Here is a 14,379-nt window from a genome sequence, read left to right on the forward strand (position 1 = left end):
TGTGATGGACTGCTGCTTGTTCAGGGGAAGGGTATGGCCTGCTCTGCAGGACTGTCACCAAGATATTGATCTTTGTCAAGAACAGCAACCCCAAGATTTGGAAAAACATCTATCTTTGATGCCTCCATGCATTTTTCAAAGAGTTGGACCCCAGCAATTCAACTGAGCTGATCATTGGCAAGAGAATTGGTGAGAAAAGAAAAGAAAAGAATAGGAAAGGAGGGAGAGAGCAAAGAAAGGACAGCAAACCAGGAAAGAAAAGGCAGCTTTTATAAAGGACTGTTCTGACCTGCTCTGACTCTAGAGAAGTGCCTTTGAGGCTGTTCTATGAGAACTGTGAGGGAAAAGGGCTAGAGAAGTACAAAATATTGGTACTTATATATTTGATTTGTAGTTTTAAAAATCATACCAATTTGCCAGAACTTTTTTTAGTAACATTTTCATGCCCTATGTATGGATTGCAGGGAAGTTTTCATTATCTGGGGAATAGTTTCAGTAAGTAGCACACATCATTAACACAATAAATTCTCACCACCCTGCCAGCTAAGTTATGATTGAATTTAGGACAGGGTACCAAAAACTCACAGACAAACCCGTTGTTGAGATAAACCTGGAAAAAAACCCCCAAAACCAAAACAAAGCATAATTGCTTCAAGGCTCCCCAATTCCTAGTTAATTCAGAAAACAAATTAACCCTAGCCTCCTATCTGTGGTCCCTCTGCAGCAGAACCACGGTGGGAGGTGAGCCCTTTATCTCACTTTCAAAATCCTTTTCAGCTGATCTGGGGTCACAGATGCTGAAAAACACTGCATGTCCTGATTTTGTGTGACAGTCACCAATTGCTTGTCGTGTAAGCCTCTCATTGCCTTGGGGCTGCCCCAACCCCTCTGGGTACACCAGAGCTGGGAGCTCTGCCCAGGGCTCTCCCTGCCAGCTCAGAGCAGGGATCAAGCAGTGGACCCAGTAGGTCACCTGGGCACTGCTGGGGAAACACTGGATAAGACCTAGGTGGTGACAGATAAATGTCTTGGTAAGAAAAATAACAAAGATACCAGTCTGCCAAACATCTGAATGATGGAACTGTCCCTGCCTTGGAGAATATTGTATTTCACTGCCCTTCTGCTCACTGGGATTTATAACTATTCTTCTGTTTCTGCCACAGAAGCCCCATTTACAGAGACAACCTGGAGAGTGAGGAAGTCCAAGGACTAAGCTGAAGGAGAAGAAAACATGCTTGGATAATGTGCTGCACACTGGTGGGACTGGTGGGAGTGATGGAGGAGAGAGCTGAGCAGAGAAAAGACAACACAGTTTGGACACATCTCTGAGGAGCCAGAGCGGAGCTGCCTGCACTGGATACAGTCATGGTATCTGCAGCACAGGTACTCTTTGCCAGACTGCCTGTCAGCCAGCAGGTGAATCCCCTTATTAGTTTTCCTTAGCTAGCACAACTCCACTAGTTCCCCAGGTAGACTCCCAATACAGCTGTCAAAATCCTAGTCTGCCATGCTTCTGTTCTTTAGGGGCTCTCTCCAGCAGCTGGGAAAACTTTCCTTTCTCCTATGCATTCCCTTCCCTGTTAGAGCAACTAGTGAGTAACTTTTCTGCCACAGCCTTCCTGACAGTTGTAGCATTCCCCGGAAGAAACCCTGCTGGCTGCCTCTGCTGGTTCCTGCTCCAGCCCTGATCTCATCCCTGATGTGACAACTCTCTTCAATCCATGTTGGAACTGAAAGTGACCTGCATTATTTATGGACATCTTCATGTGACCACAGAGGCAGATAGATCTCCATGGCCTTCATGCCCAAGTGTACTGCAGTCCAACATCTCCCATGTACACTCCTACCCCAGTCTTCAGTGATCTAATCTGTATTCCTGAAGTTGTCTATCTCAGAGGTCTTTTCTGTACAACAGACATTTTCCTTTTTAGACAGGCTAAAAAGTCTTTATCAGTTTTCTTTACAGGGTGATGTGAGGCATCTGTTTTGTTTTCACACTGGTTAAATATCCAAAGTCTCCTTGAATGGGGATGAACCCCAGCAGTCTGTGTGCACCAAAATTCATTGGCCCACTCTGTGCACCCCACCCACAAGCCATACCCAAACTCCTCACTCTGCCAGAGTCTCAGGCCTCAGGTCTGCTTCATAGGGGAGTCAACATCCAGAGCAGCCTGCCAGATCTGGGGTTTCTTTCCCACAATGTCCCCCATTATGGCACAACAGATTAAGAGGTCTGGTCTCCCAGACCTTCAGAGAAAGAGCTGGGAGGTGCCAGGGAGACTCCACCTATGCAATTGGAGATGCAGAATTTGTCTCTGGACCAGGGAGTCTTCCTTGGCCAGACCTAAAAATGCTGACACTTTTACATGGATAAAGTAAGTGCAGGGATATGTCTTTGCATTTCAGGTGCAGGACTGTGTGTAAGAATAAGGTCCCTGTTTGCAAATGATTTGTGACAGAGGATGATGCGATCAGACCTGACTGGGGAACGGGGAAGAGGCAGCTGCAACACAGGCTGGTGGTGTAAAGCAGTGAGTGCAGAGGGAGGGAGTCAGCAGTGAGGAAGGAGAGAGGTTTTTGACATCTTAAACCCAAATGCAAACACTGTGAGAGGAACGGAAATGCAAGACAGTGATCACTCCATGTGTCCCCTAGGCATAGCGAGCCAGGACACTAAACAGTCTTATAATGCTGAGTGATATGGTACTTGTAAAATATGTTTGGATTGGGCTGAAATGGCCACCAGCCAGAGTGAACAGAGTGATCAGAGCTCATCAATACTCCCAGGGGAAATCCACCACCTCCCCACCACTGTGGGGTGTCCCCAGGGACACCTCTCACTGGGCCATACACATCCTTGTATGAGGGGTCAAACCAGCTTCCTCATGGGACCCTTCACTTTTGTTAACAATGCTGGGATTGTAAAGAGAGCAGAGAGATCTGTCTGCTCCACAGGGATGCTCCCATGACTGCTTCTTCACCCTCCCACTCCTGGAAGCTTGGCCCAGCCAATACATCTCTGCTGATCTGCTTTTGCAGACAGTTTGTCCCATGCATTTTTAGTTGGTTACTCTGAAAGTCTGAAAAACAACAACTGGTCTTAGTGTTATCTCTTTTGGAGCCAGCCACTTCCTCTTGGTATCAGACTTGGAAGAACCCCATAGCCACTGCTGAAAAGCCTTTTCCCTTTCCACATTTAAAGATCTTTTCCAAAAGCAGTAGCTATGGTGTCCTTGGTGGGGATTGAAAGGCTTGGAACAAGCCAATGCAAGTGTTAGTTTTATTGAAAGTGAGCAAGATGTTCTTCCCTGATAGCTGCCTGACTTTGAGGCCAGGAATTGCAGGAAAGCATCCACAGCTCCAGGGAAGCTTTGCAGAGGAGCAAAAGTCATGGCTTTTTCTGTGCTGCATGGTAACACAAAGGCAGGAAATCAAAGAACATGGATTCACTTGGTGCAGAGCAAACCCTGCCATCCAAACCAGCACTGTCCTGGCTCAGGTGGTTGTATGTGGAGGCTCTCAGGTGCCTCCCTGATCTCCAGCTTAGCTGAGCCAGCTATGTCCATCCCCACCCCTGCTGCTGGCAGCCATAGCTGGGGAGAGCAGGCACTTCTCAGCACACCATGCTCCACCCCACCAGAAATGTGCTTTGGGAGAGAGCTGTGAGCAGGTTTGGGATACTGGAAAGCAGATATACAGTTGCATTTCTCTTTTCATACTTCCAATTCACAAGTTTTCAGGACTGCACTTTTCAACCATAATAGGCACACATAATCAGACATAGAAGCCAGGGACAGTAGAAGGTTTTCTATCCCTTTCAAGCATCCTGTCTGTTCCTAGGACTCCCTCACTAACATACAGGGCTGGGCCCAAGAAACTGCAATTCTAGTCCATTTGAGCTGGATTTTGAAAAATGACTTGCCAAAACAGTACTACCAGCATGGCTCTACAAGGCAGACCCTTCCAGAACGGTTTCCTTTCACAAAGTAATGTTTTCACCAGTCTGGTTTGAAACAGTTTTCTGAACAGAATGAAATTCCAAGGTCTCCTTTGCTGGATAACTCTGACAGACTAGTGTCCTTCCTTAGATGGGGAGGGAAGGAGCAGACAGAATTCATGTGCCAAAACCCAAAACTCTACAGCAAAACTTCTGTTGAGTGCAAACTGAGCCTCAGTTTGTCAGTGTTTGAGAAGGTACTTTGTAGATGTCTTGAAGTCCTCAGACTAAAGATGTGAACAAGGGCAAAGCATTACTGGTAGATAATGTGATCCTTGCTTCAAACCTGCTTCTCCAGCTGCTTTACGGGTCTCTATAACTTTGATAGAGAGTGTTAGAGCAAGAAGGATGAAAATGCTGAACCTCTCCCAGCTCTGGTAGTTGTGGAGAAGTGACCTAGGGGCTTTAAGCATCAGCCTCTGTTAGCTGTAAATACAAACCACTGAAAAGTACCAGAGATTTCCCACTGAAGTAAAGGCATTGGGAACAGGAGATTAATGGGTTGCCAGCTGTGTCGGCATGATAAGCCAAGCAAGAGCCCAGACGCTTTCAGTTGAAAATGGATTGAGACCTCAGCAGGGACACATGGCAAATCAGCCAGAAGCCACACATGGAAAACTGAGCAAGGCAGCACAGGCAAACATTCCTTATCTTTGCTTTACGTCAATAGAAATGGCATTGTAAAAGAGGCAGCAAAGTATTTGCTGGAGAGGAGGAGGGAAAAGTCCACAAGCTTTCTTGGCTGTACATGTAGGTTTTAAAATGCTACTGTTTTCCTCAGAAACTTGTCATTGAAAACAAGCATCCAGCAAAAACCACCCAGCAAGTTCTTCCAGAAGGCTTGTTTGCTTGTTTTGGTGGATTTAGCTGAGCTGTGTTGGCAGGAATCTGCCTGCCACTGCTGTTGTGCTCCAAAGGCAGTTGGGAAAGTACAACCTCTTAAACCAATCTAAAGCACAGCTGTGATAATTACACCATCTACTATGATTTGCCACAAAATAGGACTCAGGGGAGAGGCAGACCTCAGAAGTCTGGGCTTTCTACAAGGTGATGTTGTCTGCAGCCATGTCCCTGTTTCCCACAGCTCCTGCTTTTACAGCAGCCCAGCTCAATTACCTTCATCCGCCTTTTCTTTGCTTTCTGATTTTATTGTTTTTTTAGGGCTAATTAACAGAAGAGTGGATGAATCCCAGATTTCTTGTGTGGGTTTTTGGGGGTTTTTTTGTTTTGTTTTGTTTTTGGGGTTTTTGTTTTCTTTTTTTTGTGGTGGTGGTACTACTTTTCATTTTGCTGAGTTTTTCTTTTGCTTTTAAGCAATTATATGCAAGAAAATAATTTTTCCTACCAGTGGCAATAATGAGGACAAAGAAAATTCAGCAAGGAGAATAACAATTAAGGTAAGGACATGAGTAGGTTTTGCCTCCTCATCTTCCCTCAGCTTTCCAGCCCCACCCTGAGTGGGTAAAGGGACCTGAGCAGCTCTGCTGTCAGTGCCCTGGAGCAGAGAAAGGCACAAATATTCCCTCCACACAGGTGTGCAGGTGTCAGTGGGAGGTGAGCTGGGAGAAAAAACAGGCTGGGATAAACACAGCTGAAGCCTCACAACCTGGATCCATCCTTGCCCTGTGGAGCCTCAATCTGGCCGCTGGCTGGAGCAAAGCTCATCGCCAGGTTCTGGGCAGGGCTGGGCTCACTGCAGCTGGGTGTCTTAGGGCAGGACCACCCACTGCACACTGGTGGGGAGCTGCAGATCCCCACACCAGGTGCACAGGGCTCTTCAGGGACTTCAGCCGAGTGCCTGAGAGCTGGCTCTAGAAACCTGAAGGTGCTTTGTCAAAAGGTCCAGTTATTCAGGTATCAAAGTAATGATATCACTCATAAAAATTATCTCAGAATAGGATTGTTGATGAAACAGTGCATTTTCATATAATGCCATAATTAATGAACACAGATTCTCTGTATTTGCGGTCCCTGACACCATAGTGATGGACATGATTCAAGAACAAAGACAGATGACGCAGTAGCTGAGTGACTGATCATCTCCCTCTTAACACATGGGTGGGGAAAATTAATAGAAAAATTGGAATGGAGAAAATGGAAAATCCATGGTGCTGAGCTGCTTTCTGTTTTTCTTGGGAGAGGAACTTCAGGCAATGTGTCTGTAAAGCACCAAGCAGCTTCCACTCTTCCTGACCCCACCAATTTCCTCTGCAAAAACTATCCATATGGATTTGACGCCTAGACACTGAGAGGCCCTGAGGCTTCATATGTCTCAGTAAGTCAAAACGTATCGGGTAGAGAAGCCATGTGCCTGCCTAAGCTTCTGCAAGTCCCTCAGGGTCAAGTTAAGTGCAAGCCTGATCCTGTTCTCTTAACCAGGCTTGCCTGATGCATGCCCAGCCTCACTAGGCTGGGTTTCATCTCAGCTGCAGAGCTCAAGAGGAGGTGGCCCCTGTCTTGCCTCATGTGGTCCTGGGCAGCTCAGCATCCTCACCAGACCAGGGGCATGTCTCCATGGCTGGCTCATCCTCACCAGCTTCAAGCCCAGGGGCTGGGGCAGGAGCTTAAGAAACAAGAGGGCTGTGGGACTTGAAGGCTTCTCTGCAGCCATGTACCCCTTTTAGTGTTTCCATGAGTCTGCTTCTGCCCTCAGACCCAGGGGTTTAACAGTACTTCCCTGCTCCACAGGGATGCTGGGGTGAGTCAATCCACTAAAAGCTGTGCACTGCTGAGACACCAAGTCTTACAGACACATAAAATAATAAAAACAGGCCAGGGAGTGTTTTCCACTCTCAAGACCCATCAGCATGCCCAGCCATCATCCCCAGGAGAGACAAGCTCCTGTCCCCTAGAGCAGGAGAGCTGTGCCCAATCCACCTGCTGAGAACCACCCTGGCTCCTGAAACATGCCTGGGTGTTGGCTGCAGGAGTGTTTGCTTGGGCTGGGAAAAACTTGTGCAAGGACAATGCCAACCATTTAACCGTATGGGCAACTGTCTGGGCCTATGCCCTACCTCCTCTTTATTAATTTATTAGTACCTTGCTGCTAGCCTACACTTGTATGGACAGAGAGCTCGTCATGAACAAGGGCAATAAAGTGCCTGCCAGGGGAAAGTTCAAAGCATTTTATTAGTTTTGTAAGGTAAAAAATGTGCATTCTTTTCTGCAGTTCAGTCTCTCTGGTTACTGCAGAGCTGGGTTTGGTTGATGCAGGAAGTATGATTTTTTGTGCAGTGCCTGGCAGAGGGAGCCTTGGTGGCCATGCATCACTGCTACCCCAGCAGATGCTGCTGCTGCTGTTATGAACAGTACTGCAGCCAGGTTTAAGACAGGGATGTAATGCTCTGAGTGGCCAGCTTACCAAAGAGAACAAAGAAATGATTATAGGGCCAGGGAAAAAATAAGGGGCAAAAAAAAGCTAAAAGAAAACAAAGAGCCATTGACAAGAGACATAAATTAGCTGGGTCTCGAGTGTCCTTCCCCATCTGATAAAACAAAAATGTCCAGAGCAACAATTAACAAAAAAAAAAAAAAAAAAAAAAATATGAGGGGTAGAATATCTGTTTAGCTCCAGGTACTGACTACCACACAGGGCTCTCTTTTTCTGTTCCCGTGCTTTGGTTTTTCTTGGGTCTTGGTTAATGTAGAGCTGGTTTTGTCTGTGTGTGTGTGTGTGTGTGTGTGTGTGTGTGTGTGTGTGTGTGTGTTGCAGTCCCCATGGGTTTGAAAGGTGCCTTTGGCAAAGGAAGGGAGGCCTCCCTGAAGGGCAGCAAAGGAGCTAAGTGGGCTCAGAGGATACAGGAGTGTGCTTTGGCTGCTCCTAAGGAAATACAGCTAGGGGTAGGAATTAGAACTGGAAAAGCACTCAAGGATGCAAATTTAGCAGGTGTTTAGGGTTGGGAAGACAGCACTGAATAAAAGCAATGCAACAGAAAAGGAAAGCTGTGGAGAGTACTGCTCCTGGACTGCTCTGGGGTACATTGGCTGTTGCTGGCTCACTGGCCAGCGTTGGGGTGAGGGAAGCAGGGCCTGTCCCTGCAATAGGGCATTATGAACAACAGGGAGCTGAACACTCTTCACTTTTGCCACAGCAAAGGGAAATAATCCGTTCTCCACAGTATGTGGAAGTAAATAAGAAAGCAAATAATGAGCTCAAACCGCAGCTTGGAAAGCTCAATACAAATGTTAGAACATACTTTCCAGAGGTGTGGACAATTGCATGTTGCAGTTGTCTCCAGGGACTGAGGCACCTCCAGCAAGGTGTGACACCCAGGGCTGTCAGGAATGGTTAGGGACAGCTCATTTTGTTTCTGGTAGCTGGGGTGCAGTAGTGATTCCTGACAATCGCTCTTCCAACCATACCTTTGTAAAACAATCCAAGGACTGTCAAGGGTTGTAGTTCCATGATGATTTTCACTGGCAACAGAAAGGAAACCAGACAAAGCCTAGGGTACATTTCAGTGCTCTTGCTCCCTCACTATAAAATTTGTCTGTGTGTGTGGATGTAGATGCACCTGTTCCATTCACTTTTTCTCCATTCACTTCACTGACCAGTTCCTCTTGTCCTGTGGATCGCCTGTGTGTCCCTGAAGGGCAGCCTGAAAACCACAGGAGGAGATATCCTCATGGGACCCCTTTTGGGTCCCTTCCTTGTGTGTGCCCAGCTGACCAGTGCCAGGACCACTTGCCTCTGTGGGTGAGGCACACATGGATATTGGGTTCTGAGCAAAGCCCTGCCTGTCTTGTGCTGCTGTCTCCTGCTGCCTCCACTACCTGTGAGAAGACATAATCAAGATGTCAGATGTACAGCTAGATGCTGGTAAGTACTGTCTGTCCTGGATTTTAGATTGCTCTCCATCAGAGAAAGATCACAGAAACAAGAAATGACATTTGTTTCCTACAGTCTTTTGTTTGAAAATAGAAGTTGTTCTTAGCTATATTATATAATTTACCTGTATCACACTATCTCTCTATGGTCTCACTGGAAAAATCTCCATTTGGTTTGCAGTAGTGCCTCTTTCCTTCCCTGCTGGATTGACAGGCTCAGCTGTACCCTTGAAATTGGTGTAAATTTCTTTGACTTTGCACAGCACCTAGTGGCACCATGGGTTATTCAGTCAACATTTCTCCAACAACCTTATTGCCACAGCATGAAGCAGAAGGGGAAAGCCCTATCTTAGTTAGAAAATAATTACAATTTCTTTTGTCAGTAAACTGAGGAAGCATGAATTGAAGGTGAAGAAATAAAAACATAATTTTTTTTCCCCAATGCAGTGGGAACTGGATTCTGCAAGCCTCCAAGCAGCTTGCTTCCCTGTTAACCGAAGCGTAAATGTTCTCGCGTTCAAGGCCTCTCTCCCCTGACTGGAGCTCTTCTGCATGGCTTGTCCTTCACAAGCTAAGTGACAATAATAAATTGTCCTACTTAAGCAAGGGACCTATTTCACCTTCTCACCACACTCATTAAAAAATGGCAATGCTAAATACACTTAAAGATCAAAGGCCTCATATGCAAAACAGGTTCTGTGCAGCAAACCGATGGGCGTCTTAGGATTTTGTCGCTATGGTGCTATTGCCTTGACAAGTTAAAATATCCCTTGTCAGCCTCTATGGTAGCCTAGAAAGAGAAGGAGCCATCAAAAAATAACTGAATACTGTCTTTGACTACAGTCATTGAGTAGTCAATTTTTTTTTAAGCTTTAATCATCTTTGACTTCAGGTTTGGCTATTAACCCACCATATGATCATTAACTCTGCCGTCTGAATGACTGATTTCCAGAGGATAGGTCCAAAGAGGGATTGGTTTTTAGGTTGGGTTTTTTTTTTCTGAAAGACTTTAATATCTCCTACCAGCAGACAGACAACCTATTGAATCCCCTGTAAGACTCTGGGGCTGAGCAGGGAGGTATTGCAGGTTATCTGCATAGAAACACACTGCTCAGAGCTGATAAACTCACTGACACTCTATCTTGCTTTCCAATTTAATGCAAGCCTTGCTAAGCAGCAGGAGTAACCTGACTGAATTGTTGAGGGTCACAGCTTGAGGTCCTTAATCAACATTCCCAGCTTAATCAACGGGAGTTTGGCAAACCTAAAACGCAAATCAGGATATTTCTGGTGTTTACCCTGGTGCTTGTCCTTTTCCTTCCAGAACAGCTGGTTAAAGGTAAATGTAATGTTGATGCAGAAATGATCAAATGTCAATTGGACTTCCTTCTTTTAGCCCTTTTTCGTTTTTTTAAATGCCTACAGTTGAAATTTACTAAAGGTGTCTTGGGTTGCAATGCAAGATGTAACCAGAAGTATGTATTCTATTATCATCTGTTAAAACCAGGTGGGGCAGTGTTCTTTATCTCTTCCACAACCCATCCTCCCTCCAGGGTGATATCTTCTGTTAATGGGCCATTGAGTCTCACTGCATGACTGATAAATTCCATCATCCCATTGTCAGATGCTCCACCCAGGGGGAGGAGCCAAGCATTCCTACCTGGATATAATCTGAGACTCGGAACACCTTTCAGTCAGCCTTTCTCCACTGGATTTCCAGAGGAAGACTGGGCCCATGGATCCACCACCACTTTTTCAGAGGAAAACTACACCCTTCTACTGGATCACTGCTTCAACAGAACCACATCTGTCACTCCAGCAGCCACCATTTAATTGGACTGCTACCAACAGGCTGACCAACAGGGTGTCAGATTGTATTCTGACTCTGTCAGTGGTTTTTTTTTGTACTATTGCATTTTTATTTCAATTTTCGTAGTAAAGAACTGTTTTTCCTATTCCCATATCTCTGCCAGAGAGCCCCCTGATTTCAAGATTATAATAATTTGAAGGGAGTGGTTTTACATTTTTCAATTTCAAGGGAGGTTCCTGCCTTCCTTAGCAGACACCTGTCTTTTCAAACCAAGACAAAAGGCATTTTGATGATCTGCTAATAAATGAAAGGAACATTTTTTTTTTCCATTAATAAACTATTCTGACTCACAGTGCTTATCCTAAGCCACAAGACCATCCTGCTTTCCTGACTCGAGATCCATAAGACCAAGAAGCTGACTCTGACTCAGCAGAGCAGGGCTGGGATTGGACTGTGTTCACTACATGTGTCTTTCTTCCGAACAAAACACAGACAGAAACAAATTAGGAAAAAACCTCTTGTTCACTGGCCCTGATTTCTCCCTGGGAATCACTGGGGTTTTGATTGCTCCCTGTGGTAAGAGAATGAATTAAACTCAGATTTATAAATAGCAGACTAACCATCCCTGTGCTGACAGGCACAAATGTCAGGAAATATGTAGTTAGTTACACCAGCGCTGCATCTTTGAACTTTAATTTTAACTACCTCTGTCATACCAGGGAAAGCAGAATAACACATCTGGAACTAAAACGTTCCTGCTACACTTTTCACACTAACTATTTCCAGCTTTCTTCCAGATATGAGTTTTCAGCAAAATGTTGTCTAATTGAAAAAATTCTTATTCCTTAAAACTATTGTTTTTCTTATGAGGCCCACAAAAGAAAATATGCCCAATACATCTCTCAAATAGAAGTAGTAAGGAAAAAATTATGAATATCAAAGCATCCCTTTTTCCATTGTTGACATTTAGAATAATGTTTTCTTTATTAAAATATCTTCTACATTTTAAATAATTTTACTTTTAAGTAATAATAATAAAATCTTGAAAGCACTGAAATTTAATATTACCATTGACTCATACTGCATTTTTATTGTTTGGCTGCAAATATTTTCCATGGCTTTGTTTTCTGTCCCATTTTGTGACTTGACTTTTTCCATTTCCAGCACCTTCTCTCAGCTGAAAATGGTAACCAAATATTTTGTGCCTGAATAAAAAATAGAATTAAATTCCAGCTAAGACAGCCCACATGTACCTCTGTAATATGTTCACAGAGGAGCTGCACACCTGTTCTATGGCTTCATATATAGTAACAAGGCTTTGCTGTAAGTCAGCCAGGTGAGAAGTGTTCCACCAGACTGATCATGCTACCACCCTCCTGTATGGAGCCGCTAGCATGAAGTTCAGCAGGACCGCAAAGTGGACAGGACTGGACAAAAACTGGGGGAGAGTAATTTTTCTGCATACATTTATTGAATTTTTCCACTGCAGAAGTGCAATCATGTTGATTCACAGTTGGCAGAATGAGTGTCCCAGCGTAACAAAAACACCAGGTTTTCCAGTGTTCCTTCCCAGTGCTAAAATCCTACAGAAAAACCTGTTCCTGTGCACAGGGAGAGACTGTTCCTGGCGGAGGCAAAGCTCACAGTGAAGTACCAGCTGTAGTATTGGAGCCAAGAAGTTGCAGAGGCAGCTGCTGCCTGCCTTTCCCATGTTGCATGCCTGCCTCCAGCCCTGCAGAGCCATGGGACCAAGAGTGCATCAGCAGTGCTGGCTGCATCCAGCACACCTGTAAAGCTGCCTCCTCAGGCTCAGGCTGCAGATCATATGTGAAAGATGTATCCAGCTCCCAGGAATGAAATAGCACCTCTGTCAATATAGCTCATAGCAGGGCCTCTGGCAAAAACCCCAATATATAACTACAGCCACCTCCAGTCAGAGCTGTCACTGTGCCTGAGGGCAGAAGCCACAATAAAGCCTAGACCCAGGAGCAGCAGCTCTGTGCCAGCTGCACTTTCTGTGTGCCCTGGGCTGGGATGCTGAGCTGCTGGCACATGGAGTTGCTGGCTCTGGGGCTGCTTTACAGCTTGGGTGTTGTGCTGGATGATGGGCTGTGGGCACTGCGGAGCTCCTGGGCTGCAGGGCAGCTGGAATGCGGGGACGCTGAAATTCGAGCGTTTGGGAATTTGGGGCTTGGTGCCAGGCTGCCGGTCTGCAGGGCTACAGAAATGGACATTTGGGTGCCAGTCTGCCAGTGTGATTGGTTGTGGGACTGCCGGGACACCTAGCTGGGGAGGCGTGAGGCTTCTGGGTGCTGTGCACAGGGAAATGTTGGGCTGGAGGGCTGTGGGATCCAAGGCCTCAGGGATGCTGAGTGGAGGGGCTGAAGGATCCCAGAGCGGCGTGCAGGGGTTCTGCGGGGCTGCGAGGCTGCATGCTGGGCTGGGAAAGATGCGGGATGGGGGAGATCAGGAGCTGCTGGGCTGGGGACGGGACTGAGGCGATCCCGGGATGCGGGGCTGGGAGCCGGGCCGAGGCGATCCCGGGATGCGGGGCTGGAGACGGGGCCGAGGCGATCCCGGGATGCGGGGCTGGGAGCCGGGCCGAGGCGATCCCGGGATGCGGGGCTGGAGACGGGGCCGAGGCGATCCCGGGATGCGGCAGCGGCGGGCTCCCTCTGCTGGCTCCGCTGCCTTGGCGCCCTGCAGCGGCCACTTCCCTGCACGCCCGTGCCCTGCTTTAGCCGTAGCAGCGGCCTCAGTTCACAGAGATACCCACAATATCTTGATGGGTTTTTTTCCCTTTGTGCCTGGAACTGGCAACAGGAGCCTGCATGCCCCATGCGCAGTGTCCTGTGGCACCATCAGGTTACTGATTTATTCCATTAGCCACAACTTAGATATCACAGCTTCACACTCAGAGGCCAGTTTTCCACGGGCTGGAGTCACTCATACGGCACCAAACCTTGGCATTGTCCTTGTTTGCAGCTTGCTGTGGCTGTGTGTGTCACCGAGCTGTGAGCAGGAATGGCACCTGATGCCCTCAGCATCCCTCTTGTCCAAACTGCACAGCAATCCTACTGAGCACCACAACAAAATTCTGCTTACAGGTACTTAATGAATCTAATTCTCCTTCTCCCAAGGGCTACTGGGACACATACACAAGCACTGCATGGTGGAGGTATTTTTATTTCCTTATTGGATACATTTGCTTCCTACTCTAAAAAACCTCCAATATCAGGCATGTCCTGGTGCAAGTACAAATAGGCTGTGCTGCACTCATTTCATCTCCTCTTGGATGAACTAAATAATTGCTCACCTGGTTCACTACTCATCAGATGTAGGCAGTGGCAGCCCCTCGGACACAGCATGCAGCACAGTGAGTTTCCTGGAGCTGTCCTGTACCACTTGTGCAGTGTTAGCAGCACCGCTACACCTCAGGGAGTGAGACTTGGCGCAGCATTTCTCAGCACTCATATGCTCCTTGAATCACCTCTGGAGATTCTTATTCAAGCACCCCAAAACCTGATGCTTGAACTGCTCATGAACAGCAGGAGGAAATCACACTGTTTTTTACCCAGTTTTTAATTTGCAGACCCCAATATTTTCCAACAGAGGTGCAGACCATCTGTCGCAAATTTAAGATGACTGGCAACAGGGTTGATTTTCTTAGCTTCCTTTCCCCAGCAGATAACCCTCAGGGTCTGCAGACAATAGGCTGCAAACTGTTGGCGTTGATAGATGAGCT

This window comes from Pseudopodoces humilis, chromosome 3, assembly GCF_049639895.1.
Source record: "Pseudopodoces humilis isolate 2021_Gansu_Grassland_sample_001 chromosome 3, ASM4963989v1, whole genome shotgun sequence".
NCBI lineage: Eukaryota > Metazoa > Chordata > Aves > Passeriformes > Paridae > Pseudopodoces > Pseudopodoces humilis.